The following is a 14,378-nucleotide window of genomic DNA, read 5'->3' as shown; positions in this document are numbered from 1 at the left end:
CGAGCTGTAATACGAGAGGACCGATCTACTACGAAGGTGCGCATCGTATTCGAGGCATCCTCTCACGAATCGGGTTCAAAGTCCTTGAATGGTAACCTGGAAGCTGGCCCAAATCTAAATCCTGACGTAGTGATCCTACTGCTTCGTTTCCGACGCTACAAGGTAGCGATGAATGCCGATGTCGAGAAGGCGTTCCTACAGATTGGCCTGAGAGAACCAGACAGAGATGCGCTCCGCCTTTTGTGGTTCAAAACTTCCCCACAAGTGAACAGCCCAATGCCGGAAATAGAAGTTTGGAGAATGACTAGAGTGCCCTTCGGAGCTACTTCAAGTCCTTTCTTACTGACTGCTACATTGAAACACCACTTCAGGTCCGTAGAAACCCTCTATCCTGTGACAGCTCGACGATTGCAAAGCTCCATATATATGGACGATCTTCTGATTGGAGCCGACACAGCTGGAGAAGCTATCCAGATGCACAAATAAATAATTGAGATCTTCAGGCAAGCTTCCATGAACATTCGCAAGTGGGCCAGCAACGATCCTTTAGTATCTGCCGCCTTCGAACAAGGAATAACTTCACAGGAAAAATCTCTTTGCTCACCTTCTGGACCTCTGAAAGTACTGGGACTTCATTGGAACAAGAAGACGGATACCTTTTCGTTCAAGCCCCAGGATATCCCACAGTTTATACAGGAGCATCGGATTACAAAACGCTTCGTGCTTCAGGCTGTTTTGCAAGGATCTACGACCCTTTGGGGTTTCTTTCACCTTTCTTAGTACGGGCGAAAATGTTCTTACAAGATCTATGGAAGGAAAACCTCGACGGGGATGAGACATTGCCACCCAAATTGTCTGCTTTCTGGCTGAAATGGAGCAAGGAGGTAACCATGCTTAGTGACCTCAGTATTCCAAGGTTCCTAGCAGCCGGCGGAGAAGGCCCGTACCAAACGGCAGCACTCCACATCTTTTCTGATGCAAGCGAGTCGGCATACGGGGCTGCAGCCTACCTTCGTACGGTCGACTACAGTGGCACCGTCCGGACTATGCTACTGATGGCAAAGACCAGAGTTGCGCCGTTAAAGACGGTCACTCTAGCGAGGCTGGAATTGATGGCAGCATTGCTTGCAGCCCGAATGTACGCCTACATCGTGAAGAATTGCGACCTTGGAATTGGTGAAGCAACATTTTGGTCCGATTCCCAGATTACACTTTGCTGGATTAACAAGGATCCCGTTACCTGGAAGGAGTTTGTGCGGAACCGGACGCAAGAAATCAGAACTTTGACTGAGTATACCAGATGGCGATATTGTCCTGGAAAAGAAAACCCCGCCGATTTGCTCACTCGAGGCTTGTCTGCACTCAAACTTAGGCAGTCGCAGTTGTGGTGGTTTGGACCTACATGGCTTGCAATGTCTGATACGTGCTGGCCCGTGTACGGGGGAAGGATTGACATCGAAAACGGAAAGCTCGAGGCAGCTGAGACAGAACTAAAGGTCAGTATCCATGCTGTTAATACGAGACCATTGCTGCCATCGCTGATTGAAATTGAACGATTCAGCAGCCTCACCAAACTTTTAAGAGTAACGGCATGGGTCTTCCGTTATGCCAAAAGGTTGAAGAAGGAAAATGATAGGTCTGAGGAGCTGTCTGCTGAGGAAATTCAGCAAGCGGAGTGCTATTTGCTTCGAGAGGAACAGAGAGCTCACTTTGGTAAAGAAGCAGACTGCGTCGCGAACAAGAATCCGCTCCCTCTACAAAACCCACTTGGGCAGTTAAGACTGTTCATAGACGAAAACGGGCTTCTTCGGATACAAGGAAAAGCTCCCAGGGCTGACGACTCGTACGGTTCTCGCCATCCCATCCTCCTACCAAAAGACTCACACCTCAGTACGCTGATAATCAATCATGCTCACGCAAAGGTCTTCCACGGGGACGTTCGAGACACTCTGACTCAAGTTCGAGAACGATTTTGGATTCTTCAAGCACGACAGTCTGTGAAGAAAACGATAAGACGGTGTGTCATCTGCCAACGCCTACAGAGTAAAACTGTTGAGCAATCTTCACCTTGAAAATCAGTTCTGCGGAATCCCGCAAGGTGGCGGAAGGGTTAAGAAAGAGAAAATAGACAACCACCCATTTGTAGCACGAAGCCACGAGGAAATCCATACGGATTTCTCAGAAATAAAGCCTCTTAGTCGCCGAAAAATTCGTCCTGGTCCGGGGTTCGAACCCGGGACCAACGCCGTTGCTTCGAGTTGTCGATGAATTCGCCCTCGCGCTGCCAATTGCTAGCTTCCTGGTTAGCTCAATTGGTAGAGCGACCGCCCCGGAAAGGCGTTGGTCCCGGGTTCGAACCCCGGACCAGGACGAATTTTTCGGCGACTAAGAGGCTTTATTACTGAGAAATCCGTATGGATTTCCTCGTGGCTTCGTGCTACAAATGGGTGGTTGTCTATTTTCTCTTTCTTAATCTTCACCTTGTATGCCTCAGGATCGTGCTACTCAAGCCCCTCCGTTCCTCGTGAGTGGAGTTGACTTTGCGGGGCCACTATATACATCAAAGGGCATCCCCACGAGCGCTCCTACATCGCTCTTTTTACGTGCGCGGTGACAAGAGCTGTTCACTTGGAACTGGTTGAAGACTTGACCACAGTGAATTTTCTTTGCGCCCTGCGGAGATTCGTATCACGGCGGGGTCTCTGTCACACTATCTACAGCGACAACGCACGAACATTCGTCAAAGCGTCCAAGGACCTACAGAAGCTTTGGAGAACGATAAGACACCCCGACGTACTCGCCTTCTTTTCCTCCTCGAAGATCCAATGGAAATTCATTTGCCCGAGCGCTCCTTGGTGGGGCGGGTTCTACGAGAGACTCGTTCGTTCTGTAAAAACCTGCTTGAAGAAGATGCTTGGGCGACGGCTTGTCAGTCGGACAGAGCTAGTTACTCTACTAACAGAAGTGGAGGCCGTGGTGAATTCTCGACCTTTGACTTACGTGTTCAACGACGTGGATGAACCGTACCCCCTATCTGCAGCAGATTTTCTCGTTGGAAGGAGACTGACAACGCTACCACATTACGAACTGAAAATCAACACCGAGTCTACCAACGATGCACTGAAGAAACTTTGGAGCAAGCGAGAAGATGATTTGCAAGCATTTTGGTCTCGTTGGTATAAAGAGTACCTTAATGAACTCAGGAACTTTACATCCAACCAAGCCAAAAGAAATGACTCTTCGAAGAAAGGCAACGTAGTTCTACTCGGGGATAAACAGCTTCCAAGGCAACTGTGGAGTTTGGCCCGCATAGAGGAACTGATCAGCGGACGCGACAGCATTGTCAGGACCTGTTCTTTGTGCTTGCCCGACGGCTCTGTTGTGAAGCGGCCCGTACAGCTACTTTACCCGTTGGAAGCCAACTAACGTCATCTGTCGGCGCGGGAGACTGTTGTGACTTCCTTTTCTTCGTCATTCGTCTACAGATGACCAAACACCATCATTATGGACGCTCCTCACGAGCTGACGCGTGCTCACGTAGCAGCGCTGGCTCGCCCTCTTTTTTCTTTTTTTTTCTAGTTCCATTAAAGCGGTTCATCTAGCAAGACGTGTTTTTGGCTCGATGTTAACCGCGCCGCAGTTGGAAGGCTTAGAGGTCCAACAGAGGCCAAACGCATTGTTACTGGACTTCCAAGGTACACACACCTCGATGCGCTCAAGAGCTGTAGCAAGCTCAACAACCTGTCCGAGCTCGTCGACGTGCACATCCAAACAATGGAGACGAGGCTTCGTGCAACAAACGCCGGGCGACACACACTCATGCTCCTCGGGTATGACATCTATACACTTTCCATTCTGCCCAACAAAACGCCGCCATGGGAAATCACGGTACTCACCGATGGCAAACCACTTCCACTCAATATGGATCCTCATCAGCGAGTGCGGCGCCTCGCCTACGCCAAGAGGCATGCTAAGGCTACGAGTTCCCTCCCTTTGACTGAACGCATTATATACACGGACGCTGCACTTCCTACAGATGGCACCAGTAACAATTGTTATACCACTGCGTGGTACGACCAGACAAACAGAAATCAGAACCGACGCCATCATGTATCAGCAGAAGCGATGTACAGCACCCGAGCAGAGCTAGTGGCCATCCTAGATTATTTGGAGTGGGCCCTCGAAACTGCATCTGAAACTGAACCCGTTCATCATCGTGTGTACACAGACTCACAGGCTGCCCATCGGGCATGTGCTAACGTTCTTTATACAGACCCTGTACTGCAGAAGATCCGGCACCAGGCGCGCCTACTCCGCGAATGAGGTCACGATGTCACCATCCTCTGGGTCCCCGCACATTGTGGTATCCCCGGAAACGAGAAGGCTCACAGATTAGCGCGTGCTCATCTCTCCACCGCGCTAGCCAGAGCCTTTTATACACAATTTCCTCTTCTAGCTACCACACCCGAGCTAGCAGATCCGATCGCAGAAAGGCATATTACTAAACAACGTCGTGCCGCTTACCTCACAGCAGTGGGCAATCCACTTTCGATACCGTCGATTCCGTCGAAGGTATTTACACGACGAGAGTCTGTGTTGCTTCGGAGAATTCAGACAGGAACACCTCTTACTCCTTTCTTGCTTAACCGATTTCACAGGGGTGGCACACCACCACTCGTAACCGGTGTCTGCTCCACATGCAACTGCCGTTCGGACCTCAACCACCTGTGTCGGGAGTGCCCCCTCTACATCCCACCCCGGGTTCGTGCCCTGGCCACCATAAAGCGGGGACCCTGGCCTTCCTCTCTCCGGACATGGGCCTGTCCGGATCCCACACTTCCGGATCGGGCCATCGAGCTCTGGCGAGCACTCCTCTTGTTCCTCCAGGACCCGGCGGCACCACCGTTCGGCGATCGGCTCCGCGACAGTCACAAGATTCAAGCGGCCCCCACTTAGCTGCCACCAGAACGTCCTTTAATAAAGCGGAGGCAGCTCTACCACTTCCTTCTACCCTAATACCCCCCGCCCTTTTCCACCGCAGCGCCTTCGGCGCATTTCAAAGTGGAATAAACGTGGTTTCATTCGCTATGCGAAGGGAGTTGCGGAGTAACAAGGCACACCCCCCAGAAGAGCCTACCACGTGACACACACATACGTTATACCGCGCGATAAAGGGTTCCACCATGCGGTCCGTCTGAGCCTGGCTTTCCACTTTCGTTTCTTGAATCGCTAAGATATCAAGGTAATTTTCCAATAACAATCTCTTTACTTGATATTGTCTGCGTTTTGAAGATAAGCCACGCACGTTTAGTGTGCCGATACAAAGGGGCGTGTTAAGTCTTAGCGTCATTTATAGGGGATAAAGACCAGACCGCATGGCGCTCACCTTGTTCTGTAACGGACAGCGAACAGTACTATATCGATAGCTGGACCTTGAAGGTGTCACGGGCGAACACACCGCAGGCTCCTTGGGGACAACGAGTTGGGGTTCAAACCCTTTCGCTCGGCCTCGCTCAGTTCTTGCGTGTAGATAGCCGGCCATAGCACCGACAACTCGTTGGACCAGGAGGCTATGAGCCTCCCGAGGTGTGGCGATCCGGTGGTTGGGCTTCGGCTTCAAGGACATGCGGCGGACTTGGGCCGTCTTTGTAGGCGGTTCGCCGGTATTGGACTCAACCGGGGTCTTGTTCTCAGCTTATGTTTCCTCACGTGCTCTCTTCCACGGGGTAGTCCTCGTATCCATCATGTCGTCAAGTTGACGCTCGGGTTTCTCTACTGGCGTTTGCTAACAGTTCACAGTATTTTTTATCGGTTTGGTGAGCGTTGCCGTTGACTTCTCACAGTGCGGAGTGCGTTGTCTAGCGGGCACGCTAACATGCTCTTCCGGTTTGTCGCTACTGGCTGGTAGAAACGAAGGAAACGTGTCAACAGGCTCAAGTTCCCTCGTTTTGCTAGCTGCAACTTCCTCGGCTTCTGATTCATCCATCTGATGTTCTGTTTTATCATCCCATGCAGAGGGCCCCGCAACCTTCGCATAAGTTCTTACGCACTCTTCCTCAGCATGGCCAAAGCGCTTACACGACGTGCACCGCGGCACTCTACATTCACGTCTGATATGGCCTGTTCGTTTACATCGTAAGCAGAGGGGAGCTCTTCCAGCAACCACTACTAAGGTCAGCTCACCTGCTACACGCAGCTGATGCGGGATGTCTTCTTTCGTGTAGCCTGCTTTGAGCTGCAGACTTATGAGCCGCGTCGTTGACCCTTTCTCGGATAGACCTTCTGTGCGCCATCGCTCCCTTGACACTTCCGTGACTTTGCCGATCCGTACATCTTCGTCGTCGACATGATGGAGGACGCAGTGTAGCTTTAGCCTTATATCCTGGTTGTTCGGATCCACAACGAGGCAACGCCGCTCCTTCACTGACACTTGAGATGCCGAAAGCAGTTTCTTCTTCGCCTCGTTGTTCTTCAGCGTCACCGCCCACACGTGATTCATTTGGTATGCGCCTAACGCTTCAACGTCAGGCAACATACCCAAGTATTCAAGTGCGGCACGTATGTCTTCCACTCGGTATGGCCGTCCTCGAACATCAGCATGAAGGAAAACAGTATTCAAAACGATGCGACCGGTTGGAAGTGGAGGCAAAATAACTTCATATTTCTGGTTTCCGAAGGCAGCCTTCCGGTCACCGCGGCTAGGCATGGCCGCTGATACCGCCCCAGAGGAGCGTAGCATTCCCCAACCGTTCACGACAGTGTCCGGAAGTAGAATCCCCTCTACCACTAAACCACCGACGCGATGTGCTTCGGCCTGCTCTCATGTCATTGTTATTGCACAATACTCCACACATTTTGTAAAAAGAAAATGAAGTGCGTCGGCCGGGAATCGAACCCGGGCCACCCGCGTGGCAGGCGAGTATACTACCTCTGAACCACCGACGCGATGTGCTCCGACCAGCTCTTATGGTATTGTTATTGCGCAATACTCCACACATTTCGTGAAAAAAATGAAGTGCGTCGGCCGGGAATCGAACCCAGGCCACCCGCGTGGCAGGCAAGGTATTCCACCGCTGAACCACCGACGCGATGTGCTCCGACCAGCTCTTATGGCATTGTTATTGCGCAATACTCCACACATTTTCTAAATAAAAATTAAGTGCGTCGGCCGGGAATCGAACCCGGGCCACCCGCGTGGCAGGCGAGTATTCTACCACTGAACCACCGACGCTTTTTTTTTCTTTATTGCCTACTTCGACAACACACCAATAAAACACATGCATATATAACACATTGTAGTCACACTAAAATGACATGGTCACCTTAAAATTGTTTGAAGTTTACAAGGTCATCTAGGATAGCCACCAACTTGGGGGGTTCGGCTTGTGCTCGATATACCTCTCTAACATGTGCAATACTTGCAATGAAATTTTCCCGTACCGTGGAAACCTTGACATTGACATGGCGTACTGCCATTCTTGTTTTATACAGACTATGGAGGCTCAGGAGCATGAACATGTCGTAGGGTGTTCCACCATATGTATCCGTGGGCAGAAACCGTATGCCTATGGTTGTAATTGGTAGATCTTTTAGGGGCGAAGCTCCTTAAGGCGGCACCCGTTCGTCCCTCGTAGTCGTCGTCGTCGTAGCAGTAGCAGTAGTCGTAGTCCGTAACAAGTCTTACGCTTTGACCTCCAAGGTGGTGCCGGTGGGAGATTTTTCCTGTGCGTTGTTGAACAATAAAAAATTCGCAGCATGCGCGTTAACTAAAAGCCGAATTCGTCTGTCTCTCATTCCCCATTAGCAGCCATTGGCATGTACCAGTAGGAAACGTTAGTAGAAGTAGAAGTGTAAGTGTTAGCTAAAAGCCGACTTTTCTGTCTCTCATTCCCATTAGCAGCCATTGTTTACCTCCAAGGTAGTGCCTGGTGAGATTTCTCGTGTGCGTGATTAAACAATAAAAATTTTGTTCAAAACGCCGTTGATTGATGAAATAAACCAACGAAAGACGCCAGATGTTTTGTAAAAGCAGAACGAAAGAACGCCAGATGTTTCTAAAGCAAAACAAAAAGACGCCAGCTGCTTAACGAAAGACGCCAGATTTTTCTAAAGCAATGGTTTTCTAAACAATGAAAATTCACAGCGTACATGTAAAATTAAAGTGAGCTGCAAGTCGTCATAACTCATCGAACCTTTAGTATAAACGCGCCCGATCTCACGTCGGTGATGATGTACTGGGCAGAATTCACGGAAGATTCACGGTTTACCGATGAACCTCCGCGGCTTCGCCCACTCATCATCATTCACTCCGTGGATATGCTGTGATTTTTTAAAGAGTTAGTTGTAGAATGTCCTAGTGGAAGACTGCATCCCAACAATCTATGAAAGCGTGGTCAATCGTCTCCGGCTTTTTACACAGCAAGCAGTCAACAGTCCGTGGTACGTCAATACCTTTCTGGTCTCACCATGTTTTAACTGGTAGGGTATTGGTATGTAATTTAAAGAAGAACGATTCAATCATGTAGATGGAACGGGCATCCTGTTAACACGCTTCAACACGTCATTTCCTGGACCTCCTATGTTAACCACTCTGTATACTGGTACTGGTAACATTACATTAAGTAAGTCTTTATACAATTTTTTCCTGGTAATTGTAGACAAATAGTCCAAAGAAAACCTTGCGTGTAATACACGAAACGCCATAACCACTTCACGCATGAATCCAGTCACACTCTTCCAACCGTAATCACAGCACGTAATGATGAATTCTGGAAGAGCACTTACCAGCCGTACCTGTATGACTGTGCGTAAGAAATCATCTCTTTGATCTCTTAAGAAAAGAAAACCTAACACAAGCTGCCTGATGTAGAGGTGAGCAAGCCCCAGTCCTCCACTGCGAACTGATCGAAACAAATTAGTACGACTCGAACGTTCAAAACTTGATCCCCATATAAATACAGCAAAAATCCTATGTATCTTTTGCACACACACCCTCGTCATGAAAATAATTTGCAAAACATACCATACTCTGGCAACTAAAAACAAATTACAAGCACTCGCGCGGCCGAATATTGACAAACCTCGGCCGATCCAGCCACACGTTTCTTCCCTCATTTTATCAGTTTCTTCTAGCCAATAATCTGTGCTATCTTTATAGTGCTGCAGCGGCACTCCCAGATACTTCACAGACACGGCCGCTACATAAACAAAAAAAAAAAAACAGGTGCGGCCTGCTGCGTGGCGCCGAAACGGCGTCGGGGGCCTAGTTCTCCTTGCGCCCGCACTGGCGCCACCACACTGGTACAGCTGTTCACGGAGAAGCGCTTCGACAGCCGCGTTTGTACGCCTGACACTTACTCCAATCAGGCCGTAGATAACGCGTTTTATATTTGCACATTACAGGTTGAATATTGAAGTCGTTATTAGAACTGCCGATTACCCCACATATGTGAACAGTTTGCCCTAGGAGTACCAGTGTTTTGTAGAGTGGGCCTCAATACTTTCCACGAATGCTGCCCGTTTGACTCACCTGAAATGAAAAGTGTCACTCAATCACTGATCCCGTTAATGGGCAGGCAGTCGTCGGGCAGATTCCAAGGGCTTACTTATCGGCCCACCGAAATGCACCACAAAAGCACACGAAATTTAAATGAAGGTCCTGTTAGTGCGCCAACAAGTGATCCAAAGCAAGAGTTAGAGCCAAGAGTTGACAACACAAAAAAATATATATATTCTCAGTTAAGGCAGTACAAGCATCACGCAAACATCCACACTCGGCAGGTATCAATTACAACTCACAACATCGCTTAGTGGTGCTTAAAACAACGGGAACAAACTTACCGTGCTACAAATGCACTCTCATCCATTAGAAACTATCCAAGAACACTTAAAGGCCTTGAATATTCACCAAACGTGTGCAGCCCACAACTCTTCGAACGTTTCTGGGATATCTCTCTTCCAGGAAACACTCAAAGGAACTCCAGCTCTGGTCACCGTCATTCGGTGACACTCTTCTAAACAGTGCTCCCACGGTGTCATCACTCGATTATCCAAGATCGACTGACCGCGCTACACGACTCACACGAACAACATAACTTCATCGCCGACATCACTATACCGTCCTACCCTCCGTCGTCTCTCGTTTGTATCCTTCCCGGTTTTGCGAACATTCCAAGTGATTGTTCGGCTCGTAGCACGTAGCGCAGCGACAGCTAGGGGAAAGGGATTCGTCTCGCCGGTTCGTCTGCGGAATCGGTCGGTTCCACTTTGATTTCTCGAATTCTCCTGATCTGCGCGGGTGTTAAGGCCCAACCGCATGCACGCAATTTTCGAGCGACGGCGACGAGCGACAGCGACGAGCGACATGATTTGCTGTCGCGGAGGGCCACCCATCGCCGTCGCTTGTCGCGTTGCGGCTTTCTGGAAAACTAGAAAAAATCGCTTGTCGCCCGGAAGTGAGCGTGACGATTTCCGGCAACAGGGCAGCATCACCAATCCTCGCTTCAGAATCAGAATCAATTTTATTGTGATTGGTACAAAGATTACATAGTGACAATATACAGAAGGAGGTCCCGAAGTCAAAGACTGCAATGGGACCTCCTTTTCAAGATAAATAAGAAACTCAGGTTACAGCATAACAAAACATATGAATTGTAAAAGGTGTAAATAGAAATGATCGGCATTGAAATAGAACAAAACTAATTTGTACTAGGAAGAAAAAGGAACATACAAAGTAACAAGAACGAGGTTATCAAATCAGAATACACAATAAGTAAGAATATGAGCATACTTATACATCAGAGATTGAGAGAATATGATCTTTTAATTGTTTTTTTAAGCTGATGAATTTTGAGTGCTTTTATTTCGATGGGTATGGTGTTCCAAACAGTGAAGGATAAAAAAAAGGGCAAGTCTATGTCGCAAATAAAAAAAAAAGAAAACAGGACTCTCTGCTTGCCATAATTGGTATGCACTTTGGGTAAAACGAAGTTATTATTGCATGCAAACCTTGTATTATTATTATTTGTTAGATAAGATCGGGGTAAAACGCCATCGTAACGTCCGAGGTTGATTTCCTGGAACAAGAATTTTGTAAGGTTATATTTAATGAGTTTCGAAACTGAAAGAATAGAGTTAGATTGTAAGAGATAGGCGGCTCTGTGGTTAAATGCGCTAAACGTAATTATTCTAATAGCTTGATTTTGCAGCACTTGTAATGAATGTAGATAAGTCATGTAAGTATTTCCCCAGCTTGTAATGCAGTAGTTAATGTGTGAATGGACAAATGAAAAATACAACGACAGTAAAATGTCACGCTTAAATATATATCGCGAATTTAGAAGAACTCGGATCCCGTAGGCAATCTTTTGTTTTACTTTGGCTATGTGATTAATAAACTTTAGATGGCTGTCTAGTTCTACGCCTAGGTAATTACAAGAAGAGCTTGCTGGGATAAGAGTGGCTCCGAGAAAAATAGGAGGAATAGAGGGAAGTGTCCGGTGGCTAGAGGTGAATAAGACAAATTTTGTTTTCGATGCATTTATGTGTAATTGGTTAGTTTTGCACCATTCTAGCAAATTGTGCATGTCTTTGTTAATGTTGGATGTGAGAGTTGTGAGACATTTGTCTGAGTTGATGACAGTGGTGTCGTCTGCATAAAGTATACATTTAGAAAAGGAGAGACAGTTCGGCAAATCATTCACATATAATAAGAACTAGAGGGGACCTAATATGGAGCCTTGGGGAACTCCAATATTGGTCAACACGGTTTTGGAATTAACACCTGAAATAGTTATTACCTGCATTCGGTCTTTTAAGTAGTTCTGCAGCAGAAGTAGGGCTGGTCCGGTAATTCCTAATGATTCAAGCTTATAGGACAATATTTTGTGATTTATTTTCTCGAAAGCCTTAGTAAAGTCTATAAATACAGAAGCAGCGTAATGACCCTCATCGATTGCAAGTCTTAGTTCATCTGTTAGTGCAATAAGAGCAAGTTCTGTCGAATACCCTGGGCGAAAGCCGTATTGTATTGTCGAGAGAATATTAAATTTCATAAAATAATTCGTCAAGCGCTTTTCAATAGGCTTTTCAATTACTTTGCTGAAGAATGGTAATACACAGATGGGGCGGTAATTTGAAATTAAACAGCGGTCCCCCTTCTTAAAAACTGGTGTAATCCTGCCTTGTTTGAGTTCATTAGGATAACAGCCAGATTTGAACATGAGGTTTATTATGTGCGCAAGACTATCAGTTATGAAGGGTGCTTCGGATGGAATTTGCTCTTGATGCTTCTAATCGGCGCGTACTTCAAGGAATGCAAGTTATAGCCTACCTTCTTTACAACCCCATCTCACGCGGAGAGCGAGGCAGCGGCCGTATTTTGTCGTTAATTTTGATCGACGGCTCGTTTTGATGTTTCGGTGGTAGCTTGCTGCATTGTTAGTAGCTTGCTGCAATGTCAACATCGTCGTACGGTCGTCGTGTGAGGTGGCCCTTCTCCTTGCGAGGAAGCGATGTGAGTCGCTGCTGCTTTTCTTAAATGTTGCACGACAGCAAGAGGAAACGTTGTAGAGATGCGCCTCGTGGACTAACCATAACATAACGCAGTTTCCAAAGTGCGACGTATTTGCCTAGGTAGCGTACGCTTCCGGGCGCCCCCTCGAGATCACAGCAGATACTGCTGTCGCGGTTAAACATAAGACTGCGAAAAAAGACAGGCATGAAACGCTTTTATGCCTTCCTTATCTCACACAAGGCAATTATAAATTTGTCATGTTGTCATTCATCTACTTTGTAATTTTTTTTCGCAATTTACCTGCGCGCACGCAGTAGTTTTCAATCGAGCAACCGTGACACTTTGTCGCGAACATGTGGGTGCTCCCTTCGCGACGCGACAGCGCGACGGAGCCTGTTTGTCGCTGTCGCTCGTCGCCGTCGCTCGAAAATTGCGTGCATGCGGTTGGGCCTTTAGGCTGTCGCGACCGCGACGGCGTCTTCGGTGGAGAGGGTAGGGGTTCGTCCTGGGCGCCTTTTGATGCTCGTCTTTTTTTTCGTTGCGCGCACCCGTTGGGGGTAACAGTTGGCGCAGTGCCTTGATGCTGTCGGCAGGATGCGGCGGCGCGCGCCTGTTTTAGCGCTCGTTTGAGACAGAAAGAAGTGCTCTGTTACAAATATTACGCTTCCCAACACTGTAGATCGCATGAGAATACGTAGTACTACACAGCAGCGTCGTTTCACACGTTCGAGTTGCACAGCGGCACACAGCAGCTTCGCGTCATCACACCGCTAGAAAAAACCGTCTGCCGCACACGCGCGCACCAAAAAACCGTACTCAGGCGCAGGAAACATGAGGCAAGCTGCTGACACGCGCGGTCACACTCGAGAAAGACACGAGAAAGCACACGAAAATGCACACGGACACGCATAAATCCTGAGGCGACCACATAGTAACACGAACCGGCGTCTGCCTTGAGGACCTAAATGAGGACCGTGCTAGTGGCGCCCTCACCCAAAACAGCTGCCGCTCAGCCCATAGAGTTTCCTACAATACTTACTAGAGGGAACTCTGGCGCTAGTGTCTATGGGAGCTGCAACGCATGGCGCTTCAGCCAGCATGGGAATGATGGATAGTACACGGATTTGTCTAAACTTCGTACTTTCGGCTCCGTTTGGCTGGGCGTCGCCTGCATCCTCTTTGTCGCAAGATGAAGTTCAGCAAACGTTCAACAGTTCCACTTCACCACATAACGTTTTTAGGCTCACCAATTCAAATCTGGTCACGAAGTTCACAACGATCCATTCTTTTGCTGAAAGAAAACCAAAACACAGCAATAAACAAAGCCACAAGTGCGTTCGAAGCCCGCAAGTACAAAGACTAGGCAAATCCGTGCACTACCCATCATTCCCATGGTGGCTGAACGATCGCCGCGCCAGAGTTCCCTCTAGTTAATTTTAGGAAACTCTATGGCTCAGCCGACCCGCGCTCGCCCATTGACGGCGACGCGACGCAGCAGGCCGCACCTGTTTTTTTTTTATGTAGCGGCCGTGTCACAGGTGTCGTCGTCCGCCGTGCTGAAGAGAAGTGTTCTGGCGTTACGTCCCAGTCGCCATGCCATATACCGATGCTTTTGTCCCAGTTTATCTTTGATCCGGACTGCTTGCAGTATGCTTTTGCGACTCGAACCACTTCCTGGACGCTTTCTCGATCATCACAGAATACAGCTATGTCGTCCGCGCAGGCTAATACCTTCACTTCGGTCACTTGCAGTCTGAACCCTCTAATATTTTCATTATTGATCACAGCCAAGCAAAATGGCTCAAGGTATAATGCAAAGAGTAGCGGGCTTAGTGGGCACCCTTCCCATGTAACACAAAACCTC

At 48.2% G+C, this 14,378-nt stretch overlaps 4 non-coding genes and 1 pseudogene across 4 annotated transcripts; 2 read left to right on the top strand and 3 right to left on the bottom strand.

Annotated features, from left to right (window-relative positions):
* The first annotated feature begins 2,297 nt into the window (after positions 1-2,297).
* Positions 2,298-2,371, top strand: Trnas-gga (transfer RNA serine (anticodon GGA)). Its single transcript has one exon. It is a non-coding gene; the product is annotated as a tRNA-Ser (tRNA).
* A 1,133-nt stretch (positions 2,372-3,504) lies between these two features.
* On the top strand, positions 3,505-4,956 carry LOC125757434 (uncharacterized; annotated as a pseudogene).
* A 1,918-nt stretch (positions 4,957-6,874) lies between these two features.
* Trnag-gcc (transfer RNA glycine (anticodon GCC)) lies at positions 6,875-6,945 on the bottom strand. The gene has a single exon. It is a non-coding gene; the product is annotated as a tRNA-Gly (tRNA).
* Positions 6,946-7,016: 71 nt separating this feature from the next.
* On the bottom strand, positions 7,017-7,088 carry Trnag-gcc (transfer RNA glycine (anticodon GCC)). Its single transcript has one exon. It is a non-coding gene; the product is annotated as a tRNA-Gly (tRNA).
* A 72-nt stretch (positions 7,089-7,160) lies between these two features.
* On the bottom strand, positions 7,161-7,231 carry Trnag-gcc (transfer RNA glycine (anticodon GCC)). Its single transcript has one exon. It is a non-coding gene; the product is annotated as a tRNA-Gly (tRNA).
* Positions 7,232-14,378: the final 7,147 nt, after the last annotated feature.

This window comes from Rhipicephalus sanguineus, chromosome 2 (genome assembly GCF_013339695.2).
Source record: "Rhipicephalus sanguineus isolate Rsan-2018 chromosome 2, BIME_Rsan_1.4, whole genome shotgun sequence".
Classification (NCBI taxonomy): domain Eukaryota; kingdom Metazoa; phylum Arthropoda; class Arachnida; order Ixodida; family Ixodidae; genus Rhipicephalus; species Rhipicephalus sanguineus.
This window is presented reverse-complemented; position numbering and strand designations above follow the sequence as displayed.